Below are 19,515 nucleotides of genomic sequence, written 5' to 3' on the forward strand. Positions count from 1 at the left end.
ATAATGAAGATTCTAATTGCCAGCACATAAAAGGTCCTCTAATATATTCTGTAAATGAATAAAGAAATCTGAGAAAATGGATTCTGATAGAGCTTACAGTTGCCTTTCTCTTGTATATATATTTCAAGGAATTTAATATTATTATGAATTCTTGGTGTGATTTAAACTGAAGCACAATATTGGTTACCAAAAGGTAGCAATCGCACACATTCTGCTTTGCTTTAATTAAAAACAAAGGATTACATTTTTAAAAATGATTTTAACCTAAATTCAATACTATACAAGAAGTACTTGTTTTCTGTTCTTCTCAGAGCAAAAAACATCATAGAGCAGTTCACTTCTGTGTCTCTCAAATTCCATCTTCTGGAAATGATTGAAAGCTGTGTAGCAGGCTTTTTTTTTTTACATTATTTAGATACCATGTACATGCCAAAGTCCAGTGCTGGCTTTACAGAGTGAGGATAAGCAGGTTCAAAGAGTAAACCTTTAAACAGAGTTCACTGGCAACAGCTGGAAGTATTTTTGGTAAATTATTTTCTCTATGACTTTACTAAAAAGAATAATGCCTCGTGATTTGAGAAGGACTGGGGAAACTGTCTCCACTTCTTTACTGCAGTAGTGAGGGGATGGTACCCATTTATGAGAAACTGTTGTGGTATTCTATAGGCTCAGTGTGAATTCATGAAAGGAAATTTTTTCTTCCATTGAACTTATATTCTTAAAGTCACTGTGCGTTGTCTTGGGGATTACCTGTCCAGAATGGCCTTCGAGGAGCTTCTGGATAAAGTTGGTGGCCTGGGGAAATTCCAGATACTTCAGATGGCTTTAACTTTTCCTTTTCACATGATAGCAGTCTGTCACTCACTGTTGGAGAACTTCACTGCAGCCATTCCTGGTCATCGCTGCTGGGTCCACATCCTTGATAATGCCACTGTCTCTGGTAATGACACTGGGATCCTCAGCCCTGATGTCCTGCTGAGAATCTGCATCCCACTGGATACAAACTTCAAGCCAGAGAAATGTCGTTGCTTCCTCCATCCCCAGTGGCATCTCCTTCACCTGAATGGGACCTTCCCCAACATGACTGACCTGGACACGGAGCCCTGTGTGGACGGCTGGGTGTTTGACCACAGTCTGTTCTCCTTCACCATTGTGACTGAGGTAAAGGCCCCATTTGCCTCTTGTCAGTATATGTTCTGGGTGTTTCAGTCGGTTCAGTTCAGTCACTCAGTTGTGTCCGACTCTTTGCGACCCCATGAATCACAGCACGCCAGGCCTCCGTGTCCATCACCAACTCCTGGCGTCTACCCTGGGTGTTTTAGAAAAAAAGTCTGGGTGTTTAGAAAAACATAAAATAAGTGAAAGGTTGTTGCTGAGCCACGAAAGATGCTGGGGTTCTTGATCTCCGGAGAAGAATTCAATCCAGGGCCAGAGATGAGGCTTGATCACTCAGAGCTTTTGTGTAATAGAGTTTTATTAAAGTATAAAAGTGATAGAGAAAGCGTCTAACATAGACATCAGAAGGGGACAGAAAGAGTTACCCCCCTGCTAGTCTTTAGCTGGATGTTATATAGTTACTAGCAGTCTGTTAATGAAAGAAAGAAAATGTCTCAAAACTCAGAGAGTGGCACCAGGCCCCTCACCCACAAGATGCATTTTGAGATAATCTTGGCACCAGGTGAGTCATCCTGGGCCATAAAATGATTGACTTGAATCTTGGAGAAAGGCAAATTAGATTATACAAAAAGTTTCGTTTACATAGACTGGGAGAACAATGTCTGAATATAACATTGGTTTGAGTATAACATACTGGTTTGTCAAGTCGATTCTGAGCCTAAATCTGAGCTTCTAGGTGGAACCGACTAGAAGACAGAGTCCAGGGTAAATGCATAGTACATTAACATAGCTTAAGACAAACATTTCCATAAGAAAAATGCATTGGTTAGCTCAAGATTTGAGAACAGTTAAGCTCAGGTGGAACCAGGTGTCATTATGGCAACCCAGTATTTTAAGAGAAAACTCTTTTTAAATTTGTATAGAGAAGGGGAAAAAATATATCACTAGTTTGTTTCCTCCTGCTGCTTAAGAGAGAGATTTTAAAAAAATGTCTGACACTTGCAGCCTATTTCCTCCGTTTGGAGACCCCTGGCCTTCCTGCCTGTTACCTTCTCATAAGCATGGCTCAAATCTTCAGTTACTGAGTAGATAGTAACTCTCCTTCAATCTTTCAGCAAATGGTGATTGTTTATCTTTTTAACTGCCAAGCACTTACATGTCAGTGGGAACCAGTGAAATCAACCAACTAGACATGAATTTTTGTACTGAAGAGCTTTAAACCAAGTGTGAAGATAGATGATCAGACAAGGAAGTACCTGATACAATGTGTGAAAAATTATTCTTAGTCACTTGTTCTCAGCCTAGTTGCGAATTGGAAACACTTGCATTAAGTAAAAAAATACTTTGGCTACTTGTCAGGGAAACAAATCAGAGTGTATTTCACTCTAAGTGTAAAATTCAGGCATCAGTATATTAAGCCTGCCCCCCACCCCCAATGTTCACAATGTGTGGCAAGGTTTGAGAACCACCGAGGTATGCTGTGCTAAGTGAATAGAAAGATTGATCTTTATGTAATCTAGAAGATTTGTTTGAAAATTTCCAGAGAAAACCATGCTTAAGTGACTTGAATGATACAGATGAATAAAGGTGGTAAAGGAAACCAGAGAGTGTGTTCACTGAGGGCTATCAGAGTGATGATTATTGAGGGATTATAAGATTCTGTGGAACACCCCAGGGCTTCCCAGGTGGTGCAGTGGTAAAGAATCTGCCTGCCAATGCAGAGGATACAAGAGATGCAGGTTCAATCCCTGGATCAGGGAGATCCCCTTGAGTAGGAAATGGCTAACCCACTCCAGTATTCTTGCCTGGAAAATTCCCCCAGAGGAGCCTGGCTGGCTACAGTTCATGGGGTTGCTCAGTCCATGACTGATCATGCAAGCATGTGAGGCTCCCCTGGGCTGATTTCCTTCGCTTCCAGTGGGACCTAGTATGTGATCATCAGTCACAGAAATCAATGGTTCAATCCCTATTCATGGCTGGAATGCTGGTGGGAAGCTTCATATATGGCCATCTCTCAGACAAGTGAGTTTCTCCAGATCACTGCTGCCCACAGTTTATGATTGCTTCATAAAGAAATCTTTTTGAATTCCTCGCATATCCAATTTACACTGTGCAGGGTTGCCTTGGTTCCCAGGGAGCTATAGATGGAAATTTAGAATGAGCTCATTGTGATGATGTCATTTTGGTGCCACAGAGCTCTGTGTACTGGACACAGAAATCTCATCTCCACAAGATCTGGAGGATATTTCAGAATAGTGTTTAGAGGGAAGGTATCGTAATACTTCATCTAGAAATATGAGGAAGAGTTACTTATCGGAAGCAAGAGGAAGTTGCTTCAAGACAGGAGTGTCAGCCTATTTCAAGACAAAGATATAGAGAACAGCATTGCCAGCCTTTGCTGTGGCCTCTGTGTTAAGTTCCCACTGGAATCAGTGAGCCAAAATCTTGTGGGTTCCCACCTTGATTGTTGTGCCTCACATGCATGTGTGTGTGCTAAGTTGCTTCAGTCGTGTCTGACACTGTGTGACCCTGTGGACTGTAGCCCACCAGGCTTCTCTGCCCATGGGATTCTCCAGGCAAGAATACTGAAGTGGGTTTGCCATTTCCTCCTCGAGGGGATTTTCCCAACCCAGGGATCGAAGTGGTGTCTCTTAAGTCTCCAGCACTGGCAGGCAGGTTCCCAGGTGCCAGCTGGGAAGTTGTGCTTTGCATGCCTCACGTGTCCCACTGTAATTAGAAGGCATTTCTAGAAAACCTGGGTGCTTAGTGAAGTGGCCCTGAATTGCATTAAAAAATAATTGTGGCTATAAATTGGCTATTTGATCTTGTGAAAAGAGTCTTTAGAGGTAATATTTGAAATCATATAAGGAAATTAATCTATAGACCTCAAGTTGTCATAATTTCTGGTATGAGTGTTTTGGCTAATCCTGTGCCTGGCGCTGTCCATCCTAAATTAAGAGAACCACGGCAGCTAGATACTCAAGTCTTTCATAGGTGAAATGGGAGACTCTAAGTAACCTTTATCCCCTACCTATAAGCCTAACATATTTAACCTTCCAGGTGAAAATTGTGAATGCTGAATATATCACCCTGAATGTAATTTGTAAACTATATCAGAGTGTTCATGTTGACCAGTCTTATGACTGAACCCTTTACAATGATTCGTGATAAAATGCTAATTGATCAGCTTAGATGCACATAGGGTAATAGGTTTTTCTCAGTTTCTGTGAGGAAATGGGATTATGACAGATGTCGAGAATAGAAAATTTGGTGAAGAAAAGGGAGATTTATAACTAACCTAAAGATTTTGAACTAAACATAGGCAAAAAGCTTCTTATAGCTAAGAAGAAGCATTACAGATTGACATAATCCCCAATTCTTTATTTTACTTTCATTGACTGTGCTTTTGTGGCCAAGGTCAATGTCCAGAATACTTCTTCATAGCAAAGCAAATGATCAACAAAAATAAATGGAAACCTACAGAATGGGAAAAATATTTGCTAGCCTCATATCTGATAGATTTAATATCCAAAACATACAGGGGACTGCTGCAACTGATAGAAAAAACTCACAAATAACCTACTCAAAAATGGCAAAGGAATTCAATAGGTATTCCTCCATAGAAGACATGGAAATTGTTAACAAGAATATGAAAATGTGCTTAATTTCACATTATCAAGGAACTACAAATCAAAACCACAATGATATATACACCTTCATGTCTGTTTGGGTAGCTATTATATTAAAAAGTCATTGTTAAGACTGATGTCAGGGAGTTTTTTCCTAGGATTTTTATTGTTTCAGGGCTAATGTTTAAGTCTTTAACCCATTTTGAGTGAATTTTTTGGAATATTGTCAGTAGAGTGCAAATTCATACTCCTGCCTGTTATCATTTCATTTTCCCAACATTATTATTGAAAAAATTTATTGTCTGCTCTTTAATATTATTGGTTTCTTTATCAAATAATATATATCCAGGGTTAATTTCATGAATCTTGGTTCTTTCTGTTGGTTTATGTATCTTTTTTAATGTCAGTACCATACCACTTTGATCCCTATTGTTTTGTAGTATAGTTTGAAATCAGAAAGTAGGATGTTTCTAGATTGGTTCTTTGTCAGGATTGACTTTGCTTTTGGGGGTCATTTGTGATTTCATATAGATTTTAGGATAGGTTTTTCCATTTCTGTGAAAAATGTCATTGGAATTTTAATAGGGATGGCATAATTGTAGATGGGGCTTCCCTTGTAGCTCAGTTGGTAAAGAATCTACCTGCAGAGCAGGAGACCCAGTTTCGACTCCTGAATTGGAATCCTAGAGAAGGAAATGGCAATCCACTCCAGTATTCTCTCCTGGAGAATCCCATGGAAGGAGGAGCTTGGAGGGCTACAGTTGGTGAGGTCGCAAGAATCAGACACAACTTAGCAACTAAACCACCACCAACCAATCTATAGATGACTTTGTGTAGGATGTACATTTTGACAATACTAATTTTCCAGTCCATGAATATGGGTTATTTTTCCATTTATTTGTATCTTCTTCAAGTTCTTTCATCAAAGTCTTGTTTTTAGTGTCCAGATCTATTTCATCTCCTTGGTTAAATTTATAGTTGTTGGTCAGTCGCTCAGTCATGTCCGACTCTTTGCTACCCCATGGACAGCAGCACACCAGGCTTCCCTGTCCATCCCCAACTCCCAGAGCTTGCTCAAACTCATGTCCATTGAGTCAGTGATGCCATTCAACCATCTCATCCTCTGTCATCCCTTTGTCCTCCTGTCTTCAATCTTTCCCAGGATCAGGGTCTTTTCCAATGAGTCAGCTGTTTGCATCACATGGCCAAATTAATGTATGACTTTATCTACTTGTTTTAAGGGCTTCCAAGATGGCTCAGCAGTAAAGAATCTGCCTGCCAATGCAGGAGATGCAGGAGAGGTGGGTTCAGTCCCTGAGTTGAGAAGATCCCCTGGAGCAGGAAATGGCAACCCACTCCTGGGAAAAATTTTTACCTGGGAAATTCCATGGACAGAGGAGCCTGGTGGGTTACAGTCCATGGTGTTGCAAAGAGTTGGACATGACTGTGGAAACAGTGTCAGACTTTATATTCTGGGCTCCAAAATCACTGCAGATGGTGATTGCAGCCATGAAATTAAAAGACACTTACTCCTTGGAATAAAAGTTATGACCAACCTAGATGGCATATTCAAAAGCTTTGAATACATTACTTTACATTACATTACTTTGCCAACAAAGGTCTGTCTAGTCAAGGCTATGGTTTTTCCAGTGGTCATGTATGGATGTGAGAGTTGGATTGTGAAGAAAGCTGAGCGCTGAAGAATTGATGCTTTTGAACTGTGGTGTTGGAGAAGACTCTTGAGAGTCCTTTGGACTGCAAGGAGATCCGAGCAGTCCATTCTGAAGGAGCTCAATCCTGGGTGTTCATTGGAAGGACTGATGCTGAAGCTGAAACTCCAATACTTTAGCCACTTGATGCGAAGAGTTGACTCATTGGAAAATACTCTGATGCTGGGAGGGATTGGGGGCAGGAGGAGAAGGGGATGACCGAGGACGAGATGGCTGGATGGCATCACTGACTCGATGGACGTGAGTTTGGGTGGACTCTGGGAGTTGGTGATGGACAGGGAGGCCTGGCGTGCTGCGATTCATGGGGTCGAAAGAGTCGGACATGACTGAGCGACTGAACTGAACTGAAGTGGGCACAGACTCACACTTGTTTTAAACTGGTAGTCATTTAAGTTCAGACACATTCTAAAAGTTCTGCCTTTTAAACCCCCCTCATCCATGTTCTGTATTTTTGATGCTGAGTTTTAAATCTTTGTGTTTATGCTCTGTTTCTTATGTCTATAGTAGCTGTTACAGTTTCATCTTGGAATCATGTAGTGTCCTATTTAAGCAGTAAATCCTCAGCCCTTAATATATATTTGCCTTTTCTAGTGGGCTTTTACCCTCTGTGACCCCCATTCTGTTGTAGAACAGCTCCACAGGGCTGCCGCGGCCTGTGAGGACTCTCAGCAGGTATCTGGTGGTTAGCTGTCGGGAGCGGCTGCTGTCAGGGATCTGGGAGGTCTCTGAGGTGTCGCCTGAGTAAGTGTCAATAATGGCTGCTCCACTCCACCCAGGCTCTGCCCTGGGACCAGGTTGCCTCTGTGTCCCGTGGTCAAGTCTTTATCCTGGTTGTGGGTACCCCGGATCCAGTGCAGCGCTGTGCTGTGGGTTGAGTGGGATGGGAGAGTTCCCTCAGAGCTGGGATGTGCAGCAAGGCAACAGCGGGAAGCCCGGCAGCTTCTAGGGAAGCTCTCTCTATGCCCTGCTGTGGATGCTAGCAAGCACACATGTGCTCCTCACAAGCTGAGTCCAGGCTCCCCACAGCCCTTCAGTTATTCCCAGCAGTCCAAGGAGATCAAACCAGTCAATCCTAAAGGAAATCAACCCTGAATATTCTTTGGAAGGACTGATGCTGAATCCGAAGCTCCAATCCTTTGGCCACCTGATGCGAAGGGCTGACTTATTGGAAAAGACCCTGATGCTAGGAAAGAGTGAAGACAGGAGAAGGGGGTGACAGAGGCTGAGATGGTTGGATGACATTACCAACTCAATGGGCATGAGTTTGAGCAAACTCTGGGAGATAGCGATGGACAGGGAAGCCTGGCAAGCTGCAGTCCATGGGGTCACAAAGAGTCGGACATGATTGAAAGACTGAACAACAAGTCCTCCTACCAGCCACGGGGGATTGTTTCCTTCACATATGCCCCAGGACTGGACTCCCAATCTGTGGCCTGACCTGCTCAGTCCCCAGGGTAGGTGTCCTCCTATGGCATCTCCCTTTTCCTCTGAGTCCTCTCCCAGGAGTGCAAGTCTGAACCTGATTGTGTTTCTTTCCTTCCTACCTGATTACACGTGTATCTTACATCATTGGTTTACATAAGTCATTCTGCCAGTTTCCAGTTAGTTTCAGTGAGAATTTTTCCATATATAGATTTTTTTTTAATTAAAAAAATTTTTTTTGGCTGTGTTGTATCTTCGTTGCTGCATGTGGGCTTTCTCTAGTTGCGGGGAGTGGGGGCTACTCTTTACTGTGGTGCTCAGGCTTCTCATTGCAGTGACTTCGCTTGTTGCAGAGCACAGGCTCTAGGCCGGCCCATGGGCTTCAGTAGCTACGGCGCATGAGCTTAGTTGCTCCATGGCATGTGGAGTCTTCCTGGACTAGGTAGGGATCGCACCCCTGTCCCCCTGCACTGGCAGGTGGATTCTTATCCACTGCACCACCAAGGAAGTCCTGTAGATGTATTTGATGTGTTAACGGGGGAAGGTAAACTCCATATCCTTTTACTGCACCATCAGATCTTTTCCCAGGGTTATGGTGGTCTTATATTCTGTTCTCCCCTGGAAAAGGGAATGGCTACCCACTTCAGTATTCCTGCCGGGAGAATTCCATGAACAGAGGAGCCTCATGGGCTACAGTCTATGGGGTCGCAAAGAGTCTAACACAACTGAATGACTAACACTTTCACTTCATATTCTGTTCTAGATAAAGTACATTGCTTGAGGCCTATAAACTCAGATTCAACAGAGACTGACCCTTACATAAACCTTCAACAACTTTGAATATTGATCCACTGATCTGCATCAGTTTAACCTCGCCTGTCTGGTTCTAGAGACCCAAGTACACTTTTAGCTCTCGTGTTCTGGACGCCGTACAGACTCTACCATGCTAAGTACATGTTAGTAAATTGGGAGCTTATAGTATATTACAGTTTCCAACACTGTAATTTGTTTTATATGATATATCACTTGGTGTCAAAGTCCAAGTGATTAGAGGATAAAGTTTTGGAACTCTTAGTGTATATTGCTGACAAGGAGTGCTACTTTGAGGAGATCTCCACTGTTGATTTAGCTTCTGAGTTTTCAAGCTTTCAGGTACAAAGAATCACTTGGAATCTAGAAAGACAGTACTGATGAACCTATTTGCAGGGTAGCAATGGAGACACAGCCATAGAGAGTGGACTGTGGACACAGTGGAGGAAGGAACGGGTGGGATAAATTGAGAGAGTAGCCTGAAAACATATATATTACCATATGTAAAATAGAGAACCAGTGGGAATTTGCTATGTGACACAGGGAGCTCAACCCAGTGCTTTGTGACAACCTAGAGGGGTGGGATGGGGTGGGAGATGGGAGGGAGGTTCAAGAGGGAGGGGACATGTGTATGACTGTGGCTGATTCATGCTGATGTATGGCAGAAACCAGCACAGTATTGTAAAGCAATGATCTCCCAATAAACAATGTAAAAAATTAGTAAAATAAAAAACCAAATCATAAAAAAGGACAAAACCATTATGAACCATTATGACCATGAAAAAAAATTCTCTAAATTTCAGAGTAGGCTTTGTTTTTACCGCAGGTTGCTACTGCGCTCACAGTCTAATCTCTGTTTCTTAGGTTTGGGCGGAAGTTGATTCTCAGGTGCTGTTTGCTCCAGCTCGCCATCTCTGGGACCTGCGCAGCTTTTGCTCCCACCTTCCTCATTGACTGCTTGCTACGCTTCTGGTCAGGCTGTTCTGCCGTGGCCTTCGTGTCCAATAACAGTATGCTCAGTAAGTCAACAGTTTTAGTCTTCTCCATTTTCCAAGTCTGAAAATTCGCCTTGAAATTTCACGGTTACCTGACAATAATATCCCACTTGGATTTTCTTTCAGTTGTAGAGTGGGTAAGGTCCCAGTCAAAAGTCATGGTAATAACACTGGTATCCTGTGTGCTTAGTATTGGACAGGTGACGCTGGGAGGACTGGCTTTTGTCTTTCGAGAGTGGCGCACCCTGCAGCTGGTGGTGTCTGTACCTTTCTTTGCCTTCTTTCTCTCCTCAAGGTATAAGCCTCCTCTCTCACTCTCTTATGGGAACCTGGGATGAAAATGCATATTGTATCTGAATATACTCATTTTTTAATTCCTTAGACCCCTTTTTATTGTTTGAACTTAAAACCCTTGTCTATCATCTGTTACTCTGTGCAGTTTGTGAAATAGAACATTGACTAACAGTGACCCTTCTCCTGGGAGTTCTAGGTATTTTCTGCCGTCTTTCTTCATAGTCTTACTTAGTATAGTGGTTGGAGGGTTATTCTGACATGATTTTTGTTAATGTAAAATATAGACTCAAATATTTTGAAAAGAAGTAAATTTAATTCTTTTTTTGTTTTGGAATGAACCAGGTTATGGTAAAAATTTCCATGATTTTCATTGTTGTAGGTGAATTGAATACAGGGAAGATGAAACAACTTTATTCATAGAATAATCTGACAAAATAGCCATGTTCTTTCTCCAGTACTAATAATTGGCATGCAGGTTGGGTGATTTACATCATGTGTTCACCAGTCCCTTAAATAATTTTAACAAACATTTATTTATGGATAACTTGACCCCCGCACTTAAAATCAGTCTACTACTGCTACTGCTAAGTCGCTTCAGTCGTGTCCAACTCTGTGCGACCCCATAGACGGCAGCCTACCAGGCTCCCCCGTCCCTGGGATTCTCCTGGCAAGAACACTGGAGTGGGTTGCCATTTCCTTCTCCAATGCATGAAAGTGAAAAGTGAAATTGAAGTCGCTCAGTCGTGTCTGACTCTTTGCGACCCCATGGACAGCAGCCCACCAGGCTCCTCCGTCCATGGGACTTTTCAGGCAAGAGTACTGGAGTGGGTTGCCATTGCCTTCTCTGTAAAATCAGTCTAGGGAGAATTAAATTGAGGAGATCACAGAGAGATGACTACAGATTTTATATACAGGTATGAGTTCAGGGAGAAAGGGAATGTGATCCATGTCAGACTCATTGTTTTTTTATGATGCCATTTTATTTATTTATTATTTTTAAATTTTTTAGTTTGTATTGGGGAATAGCAAATTAACAAACAATGTTGTGATAGTTTCAGGTGAACAGTGAAGGAACTCAGCCATACATATCAATTTTCTCCCAAACTCCCCTCCCATCCATGCTGTCACATAAAATTGAGCAGAGTTCCATGTGCTATACAGACTCATTCTTTTTGTTACTCCATATTCATAACAACCCTACAAGGAAGCTGACAGTGCTGTTCCATTTTATTGATGAGAAAACTGAGGCAGATATAAAGAATTAGTTATTAATTGGTATTAGTAATTGGGTCATTAGTTATCAACATAGCTAGTAGTGGCAGGAGTACCTGCAATCACTGTTAGGCTTTACGCTGACATATTTGGGGCTTCTTTTCAAAAAGAATATATACTGTAAATATACACTATGTGCACAAAGTTGCTAGATCCCATGGCAAGGTTTGGAAGGAAATTATGCATATCAGGGATAAACTTAAACTTCATAAGTTTTCTGTAAACTCTCCTGATGAGTAAGCAGAGGCAATTTAACTCCAAGTCTGTGTCCCTTACTAGTAGTACAACTTGTAAGTGCAGTGCAGGGAGTGGTCACTCTCATATTCTCCTAGTGTTTGTGAAACAGATCTGGAATTTCTATTCCTAACCCAACAAGTGAAGCGGCGGATTTTGGATGGAAGGCAAAATGCATCTGTTGTCAATAATCATATGACATATCACAAGAGAGAGCTGACTGCACTTGCGTACTCACCTTTCATCAGGTGGCTGGTGGAATCTGCTCGGTGGCTGATTATCACCAATAAACCAGACAAGGGCTTAAAGGGACTTCGAATAGTTGCACACAGAAATGGAGTGAAGAATGCTGAAGCAACCCTGAACAGGGAGGTGAGCAGGGAAGAGGAGGTGGTTATTGGGTTGGAGGGAAGGAATAAACTGATACCTGCCTTCTCCTTGAGATACACAAACCCTTTTCTAACAAGGGCAGCTAGCTGAGAATGCAGGCTCAGTTCCCTGGCCTTTCATGGCCATCTCATGAAAAGAGGCTTTGTCCGCTGCACGACTATTTCCTTTAGTTCACTTCCTGTGTAGGCTGTGTACGATAGTGGATGCCCTGCCCGCCTCCACGGCCTCCTTTTCAAATTTTCATTGTTGCCATTTAATTTCCTGGAGTCTCCCTTAACTGCCTACATCCTTCTTCATATCACATTCACACCCGTGATTACATATGCAATATGCTACACTACAAAGAAAGGGGGCATATCTCTTCTATCCTATCGGTTGCCAACGCTCGTCACAATACCTGGCACTATATTGGCAAGTGATTCGTGTTTGTTGTTGCTAAAGGGTTTGAGAGCAACCATGCAGGGGCAGCTGGAGGCAGCACAGACCAAAGCAACTGTGTTTGACTTGTTCCGTACACCCAACCTGCGTTAAAGGATCTGTCTCCTGTCATTTGTGAGGTGGGCTTCACACAGCGCATGATGGCATGCAAAGAGAGGGGACATAAACCTGTTTATTTCAAAGGTTATAGCACTGTTGTAAGAGGGAGGCACTGATTTGGGGATAAAAGGTGAAGGAAACACACCAAGTAATTGCTATTTTTGGAGGTAGTTGAAGGATTATGAAAGACTCACATGGAACTGATAATAAAATGAAGAGTTAGAAAAATAGACAAATGGGATGGATTAAACTTACAAGTTTTGTATTGCAAAGGAAACTATAAATAAAATGAAAAGACAGCCTACAGAATAGAAGAAAATATTTGCAAATGATGTAACAACAGGGGATTAATTTTCAAAATAGAAAAATAACTCTTACATCTTAATATTAAAAACCAAACAATCCAATTGAAAAATGAGCAAAAGATTTAAATATACAGTTTTCCAAAGAAGACATGTAGATAGCCAACAGCCACATTAAAAGATGCTCGACTTTGCTAATTGTTAGAGAAATGCAAACCAAAGCTACAATGAGGTATTGCCTCACACCAGCCATAATGTTCATCATCAAAAAGTCTACAAATAATAAATGCTGGAGAGGGTGTGGAGAAAAGGGAAACCTCCTACAATGTTGATGGGATTATAAATTGGTGCAGACAGTGTAGAGAACAGTAGGGAGGCTACTTAAAAAACTGAAGGTAGAGTTACCATATGATCTAGCAATCTCACTCCTGGGCATGTATCCAAACAAAGGTCTAATTTGAAAAGATACATGCATCCCAAAGTTCACGGCAGCACTACTTATAATAATTAAGACAGGGAAGTAACCGAAGTGTCCATTGACAAATGGATAGAGAGGATGTGGTATGTGCGTGTACATATTTGTAGCAACGTGGATGGACCTAGAGATTACCACACTAAGTAAAGTAAGTCAAAGACAAGCATCATGATGTCACTTATTTGTGAGATCTAAAAAACTGATACATATGAACTCATTTACAAAACAAAAAATAGACTCGCAAGCATAGAAAACAAAGGTATGGTTATCAAAGGGGAAAGGTATGGGAAAGGGTAAATTAGGAGTTTGAGATTAACATACACACTGCTACATATAACATAGATAATCAACAATGACCTACTGTATAGCACAAGGAACTCTACTCAATAATCTGTATTAACCTATAATGGAATATCAGACTCTTTTGCGACCCCATGAACTGTAGCCCATCAGGCTCCTCTGTCCATGGGATTTCACAGGCAAGAGTACTGGAATGGGTTGCCATTTCTTCCTCTAGGGGATCTTTCCAACCCAGGGCTTGAACCCTTATGTCTTGTGTCTTCTGCATTGCCTAGTGGATTCTTTTACCACTTAGATATTGTCATGTAATTGTTTACATTAACTGAAAATTATGACCTTAAAAGGAGGTATTATACAAATCAAGACTGTGTCTTTTTTCAACCTTGACCATTGGCTGCCTGGGTCAACATAATCATCAGCTGCAGCACTGGGCTCTAATCTTACGGCTTGTGTCTCTCCCCTTTTGCTCATTACAGATTTGCAAACACAGTACCCTATTTTGGCATCTTTATGAATCTACAGCTCTTTGGGAGCAATATATTCCTGTTCCAGGTAATCTTTGGAGCTGTCACTATCTCAGCTCAATGTCTTTCCCTCCTAGTACTGAATCACACGGGCCGTCGACTAACCCAGATGCTTTTCATGTTCCTTGTGGGACTTTCCATTTTGGCCAACATGTTCATGCCCCGAGGTGAGAGAAGACTGGGATTTGGGAAAACGGAAGTGTTTTTTTTTCATGTCCTTCAGGGATTGTATTAGCCCTATTTGTCCAAAGCTAGGAATAAACAGAAGTCCCAATACTGGCTTACTAAGTATTCCCACAAATGTTAGAAGTCCTGCTACTAGGTTTTTGGGAGAAAGAGCCAAAGGTCCGTAAGCACAGCTCTGGCGTATCTTCACCTTCCTCATGTTTTGGACGTATTTGGAAACTGGCACCATTTATTCCGAACAGTTCCTCTAGGAGAGCATTTGTTCACTTGCCCTTCACCCACTTGGGACTTCCCAGGTGGCATAGTGGTAAAAAAAAAAACAAAACAAACAAAAAAAAAACCTGCCTGTCAATGTGGGACACATAGGAGATGCAGGTTCGATCCCTGGTTTGGGAAGATCCCCTGGTGGAAAGCATGGAGAATCCTCATGGAATGAGGAGCCTGGTGGGCTACATTCCATAGGGTTGCAAAAAGTTGAATGTGACTGAAGTGACATAGGACATTGCCCATTCTCACTTTTAAAAACAAGCATGGAGGGGTGAGGCCTTGCAATTATATCCCAGGTGAGGACATATGATGGTCACTCCCTCTGTCAGGGCTCTTCATTACCAACTTTGATGACTGACCTAGTTCCTCACCTCTATGTTCCACATGTGAGTGTGAGGTTAAGTCATCATGACTACAGCTTTTGCTTATGAGAGTCTCCCAGGTAATGAAAAGAATTCCTCTTTTGTAAAAAGTGAATGTCTGTACAGTTGGAACCAGAATTTAAGCAGATTAAAAATCTTGTCCATTTCCTGTTAGATTACTTTATAAGATAACAGAATGACGCTATGTAAGGGTTCGTGGTTGTTTAGTCGCTAAGTTGTGTCCAACACTTTGCAACCCTTGGACTGTAGCCCTCCAGGCCCCTCTGTCCGAGGGATTTCCCAAGCAAGTATACTGGAAGGGGTTGCCGTTTCCTTCTCTAGGGGATCTTCCTGACTCAGGGATCAAACTCAAGTCTCCTGCATCACAGGTGGATTCCTTACTGCTGAGCCACCAGGGACACCTATGTAACAATTAGGAGAACCTTAGTGGGCACAATGATTCACATTGCACAAGGCAGGAATGTGCTTCACAGCCTTAGAGATGAGTAGACTTTGCTCCTCAGAATATCATTAGTAATGCCTGATTACTCTCTTACAAGAGAGTTCTGTCCAATATATAATGCTATAATTAGATTTCCTTTCATACTGTGTAGAATACAGATTCCCTGAACGTTTCTTCATTTGTTCCCAAATCCTGACATTTTGTTCCCCTCCAAATAGAAGTTTCCACTCTTGGTTCCTCGTGTCTAACACTGATGTAGATCTGGCTTCTCTTCAGCCTGTCCACTCACAGAGCAGGCCTGCTTTATTACTGCCTGGTGTCATACTTACCCCATGTCAAGGCTGCATCTGCTGTAGGTTGACTGAGTCTTCTAGGTTTACCTGGAACTTCCCCCCTGCCCTTTTTTTTTCAGTGAAAATCCCACACTGCTAAGACCTCCTAATTCCAGGAAAACCAGGAAATCCTGCACTTGAATTGTAAGGTCTTCCAGGTTAGAGCTGAGTCTTAGACTCAGCAATCATCTACATGACAGTTCTACCTTCTACAATAAGGATATACCGAGTACTGGACAGAATAAGTAAAAGCAAATTTCCACCAGACTCACCTTTTCTTCTGATTCTTCGGCAAAGCTCAGCTATGCACAGAGGGTTGCTATAATTAATTCAGGTAGTTTCATGTACTTTTAACCACCTATGTTGATAATGTTACATTTTTCACATTGTTAGCTGTTCTATGCTCCCTGCCATTGTATAGTTTTCTACAATATATTTCAAAAATGCAATGAACCTATAAGGCTTTTTTTTTCCTGACTGAATTGGGTGGATGCTGATTCCTTCAATGCAGATTTCTTAGTCTCCCCGCTCTTTGTGTCTCCAGAAATGCAGACCCTACGTTTGACTATGGCAAGTGTGGGAATGGGCTGTGTTGCTGCTGCTGTCTCCAGCAATTCTGTCCATAACTCTGAACTCATGCCCACTCTCCTCAGGTGAAATACTTTGTGGATGCTCTGCCAGGGCCCCAAATAGGACTTGCCCAGGTAATTGATCAGGAATAATCAAGATAAGATCTGTTAACTAGAAAGCATTCATTTGTAATCATAATAGTAACAACGTACTAACAACAATTACCCAAAGTTTATTGAAAAAATGGACTGCATGCCATGTACTGTGTTAAGCAGTACTTCAGTGTCTGTCTCATTAACCTTTTGGACCACTTGTCATGGTAGTTGCAATGCATTAACATACTGTTTAAAATGATGGAAATGGGTTTTAACACACTTTGATCCTGACAAAGCTAGAATCGCAGAACAAATCTCAAAAACAAGCATCTTTCATCAAGCTCATGTATGCAATAATTGTGTTTTATGTCTTCCATTACGATGTCAAAGTGGGCTGCCCTGGTGGCTCAGCAGTAGAGAATCTGCCTGCAATGCAAGAACCGCAGAAGATGCGAGTTCGATCCCTGAGTCAGGAAGATCCCCTGGAGGAGGGCATGGCAACCCACTCCAGTATTCTTGCCTGGAGAATCTCATGGACAGAGAAGCCTGGCAGGCTACAGCCCCTAGGGTAGCAAAGAGTCGGACACAACTGAAGCAACTTAACATGCATAATGTCAAAGTAGTAGATCCTAAATTACGTGTATGGGATTTTTTTTTACTGAATTATTATGCATTTTTCTCTTTTACCCTTCAGAGCAAAAGCTTCAGGATTAAATATGATGGCTAGTAGGTGTGGGGCAGCACTGGCTCCCCTGCTGATGACCCTGGTGGTGTATCTACCCACTCTGCCCTGGATCATCTATGGAGTGTGTCTTATCCTTGCTGGTCTTCTCGTCCTTCTTCTACCTGAAACCGGAAATATGCCTCTGCTTGACACCGTCCAGGATGTGGAAAATAAGTAAGTAACCTTCTACCACCCCTGGGAGGGACTGTGTGCTTTGGATCTGTGGGTGAGAAATGCAACATGCCGAGTGGGTCCCTCAGATCATTGGGGAGGCTGAGCCTTGCCTGGGATCCTCCCATCCTGAGCCATTGCCTTCATGAATGGCAACATCATTTCTATCCACTGTGAGGTCCAGTCTAGACTGCAGTGATCCCCTCTGCCCTGTTCTCAATGGTAGCTTTAGTGCTGAAGAGACAATAATTAGCTCTATTGTGAGGGAACATCCTACCTGCCCTCATGAGAGACACACATTCCTGATGGTGTTTCATGGTCCTCAGATCCATAAGTGTTAATGTCTCTCTTTGAAAATATATTAGAGAGATAAATCTTGTGTTGGTACCTGTAAGATTAGGCAATTTTGCAGCCATAAGTAATGAAAATATTGAGGATAGGGAAAATAAGAAACTGGTAAAAGATACTTTTAAATAAGAAAAATGGTATATTAGTCACCTAGAGCTTCCGTAATAAAGTTCCACAAACTGAGTCACTTAACAGACATTTATTATTGCATGGTTCTGGAGCCTGGAATTCTGAGCTCAAGTTGTTGGTAGGGCCATGCTTCCTCTGAAACCTCTAGGGAAGATCTGTTCCAGGTCTCTCCTGGCTTCTGGTATTAATAGTCCCTTGGCTTGTGGCAGCATATTCCAATCTACACATGGATCTCCCTGGCACCCCTGCCTGTCTTAACGTTCCCTTTACATAAGGACACTAGCCTATTGGCTAAGTAACCGATCTTACTCCAGTATGACCTCATCTTAATTAATCATATTGACAACAGCCCCGTTTCACATTTGGAAATCTTCCTGAGATTCTGAGTGTTAAATATTGAGCTACTTCAATATACAAAATTTTAGGATGGATGCAATTAAATGCATAACATATGGGAAATCCCTTAAGATTTTCAATCCACTTCTTGATTTTGCAAAGGTGTCATTGGCCATGATTTAAAGAGACCAAGTGAGAGCAGAAACTTTCAAAACTGTTTTCTTGGGTCTGCAGAGTCCACACAGCCTTTTCCAGTGTGAGTGTCAATCCCATATATTTCACTGAATCTAAAAAAGATGATGTGAGAGGATCAGTTTGTGCATGGAGATCACACAGACTTATTTTTTTCTTGTTTTTATTTGCTGATTGGTTGGTTGATTGGTTGTTTCTGTTTTGCTTTTCCAGCAAAAAACTCTCAAGAGAAGTAAATGAGAAAGATTGCGACATAAAAGTGACAAAATTTTAAGGTGCTTTCATAAGTTGACTGGTGAGGAAAAGAAAAATATGAAGGAAAAAAAACCTGGGGTTTTTCCTTTATATCTAGAAACTGGCAAGAAAATATACTAGAAAAATGAATCTCATTTAAAATTATGGCATTACTTTGCACATAAACACATAACTTGAGGGAACATGTATTCTTGCACAATCCAATATTTTGAGGCAGTAGTTGGAAAAAGTTTTGAACTTACTAATAAATTATTAACGGGGAAAACGATTCAGAAATAGAGGAACATCATGTAATTAGGACATGGCTGGTTGATGTATACAAGTAGAATAATTTAAAACATTGCCTGAATAATCACGCAAAAAATCCTATTATTTTATGCCTGTTGTGCTCTTATGTACCTCTTTACCTGAGAAAATATTTTCAGAGTAATTAATAAACTCTTCAAAATTAGGACCCCTCTTTCCCAATAAAAATTAAAATGTACAAAACTCCTGAACAAGTGAAAATATATTAAACCATGTAGCAGTGGAAGGCAGCGTTGGTAACCAGGACTAACCTTGGTTGAGATCACTTTCCATGGCGAGTCCAGTAATGGGACTTAGTGGGCTGCAGTTAAAGTACCGAGCAACTTACTCACAAGGATGAGAGAAGACAACAGTGCTCACGTCCAAGGAGAAAACTTGTTCAGATGGAATTAGTATGGAATGGGACTTAATATGGGGCTTCCCAGAAACGGCAGCCCGCTCCAGTGATCTTGCCTGGAGAATCCCAGGGATGGGGGAGCCTGGTGGGCTGCCGTCTACGGGGTCGCACAGAGTCGGATGCGACTGAAGCGCAGCAGCAGCAGCAGCAGCAGGTGGCGCTAGTGGTAAAGAAACTGCCTGCCAGTTCAGGAGACGTAGGAGACACGGTTCGATCCCTGGGCTGGGAAGATCCCCTGGAGGAGGGCGTGGCAACCCACTCCAGTATTCTTGCCCGGGAAATAACACGGACAGAGGAACCCGGTGGGCTACAGTCCATAGGGTCGCAAAGAGTCGGACATGACTGAAGCAAC

At 42.0% G+C, this 19,515-nt stretch overlaps 1 pseudogene; it reads left to right on the top strand.

Moving 5' to 3' along the window:
- The first annotated feature begins 759 nt into the window (after window positions 1-759).
- Window positions 760-18,479, top strand: LOC128068764 (solute carrier family 22 member 10-like; annotated as a pseudogene).
- The last annotated feature ends 1,036 nt before the right edge of the window (window positions 18,480-19,515 follow it).

The sequence above is a fragment of the Budorcas taxicolor genome, chromosome 25 (assembly GCF_023091745.1).
Source record: "Budorcas taxicolor isolate Tak-1 chromosome 25, Takin1.1, whole genome shotgun sequence".
Classification (NCBI taxonomy): Eukaryota; Metazoa; Chordata; class Mammalia; order Artiodactyla; family Bovidae; genus Budorcas; species Budorcas taxicolor.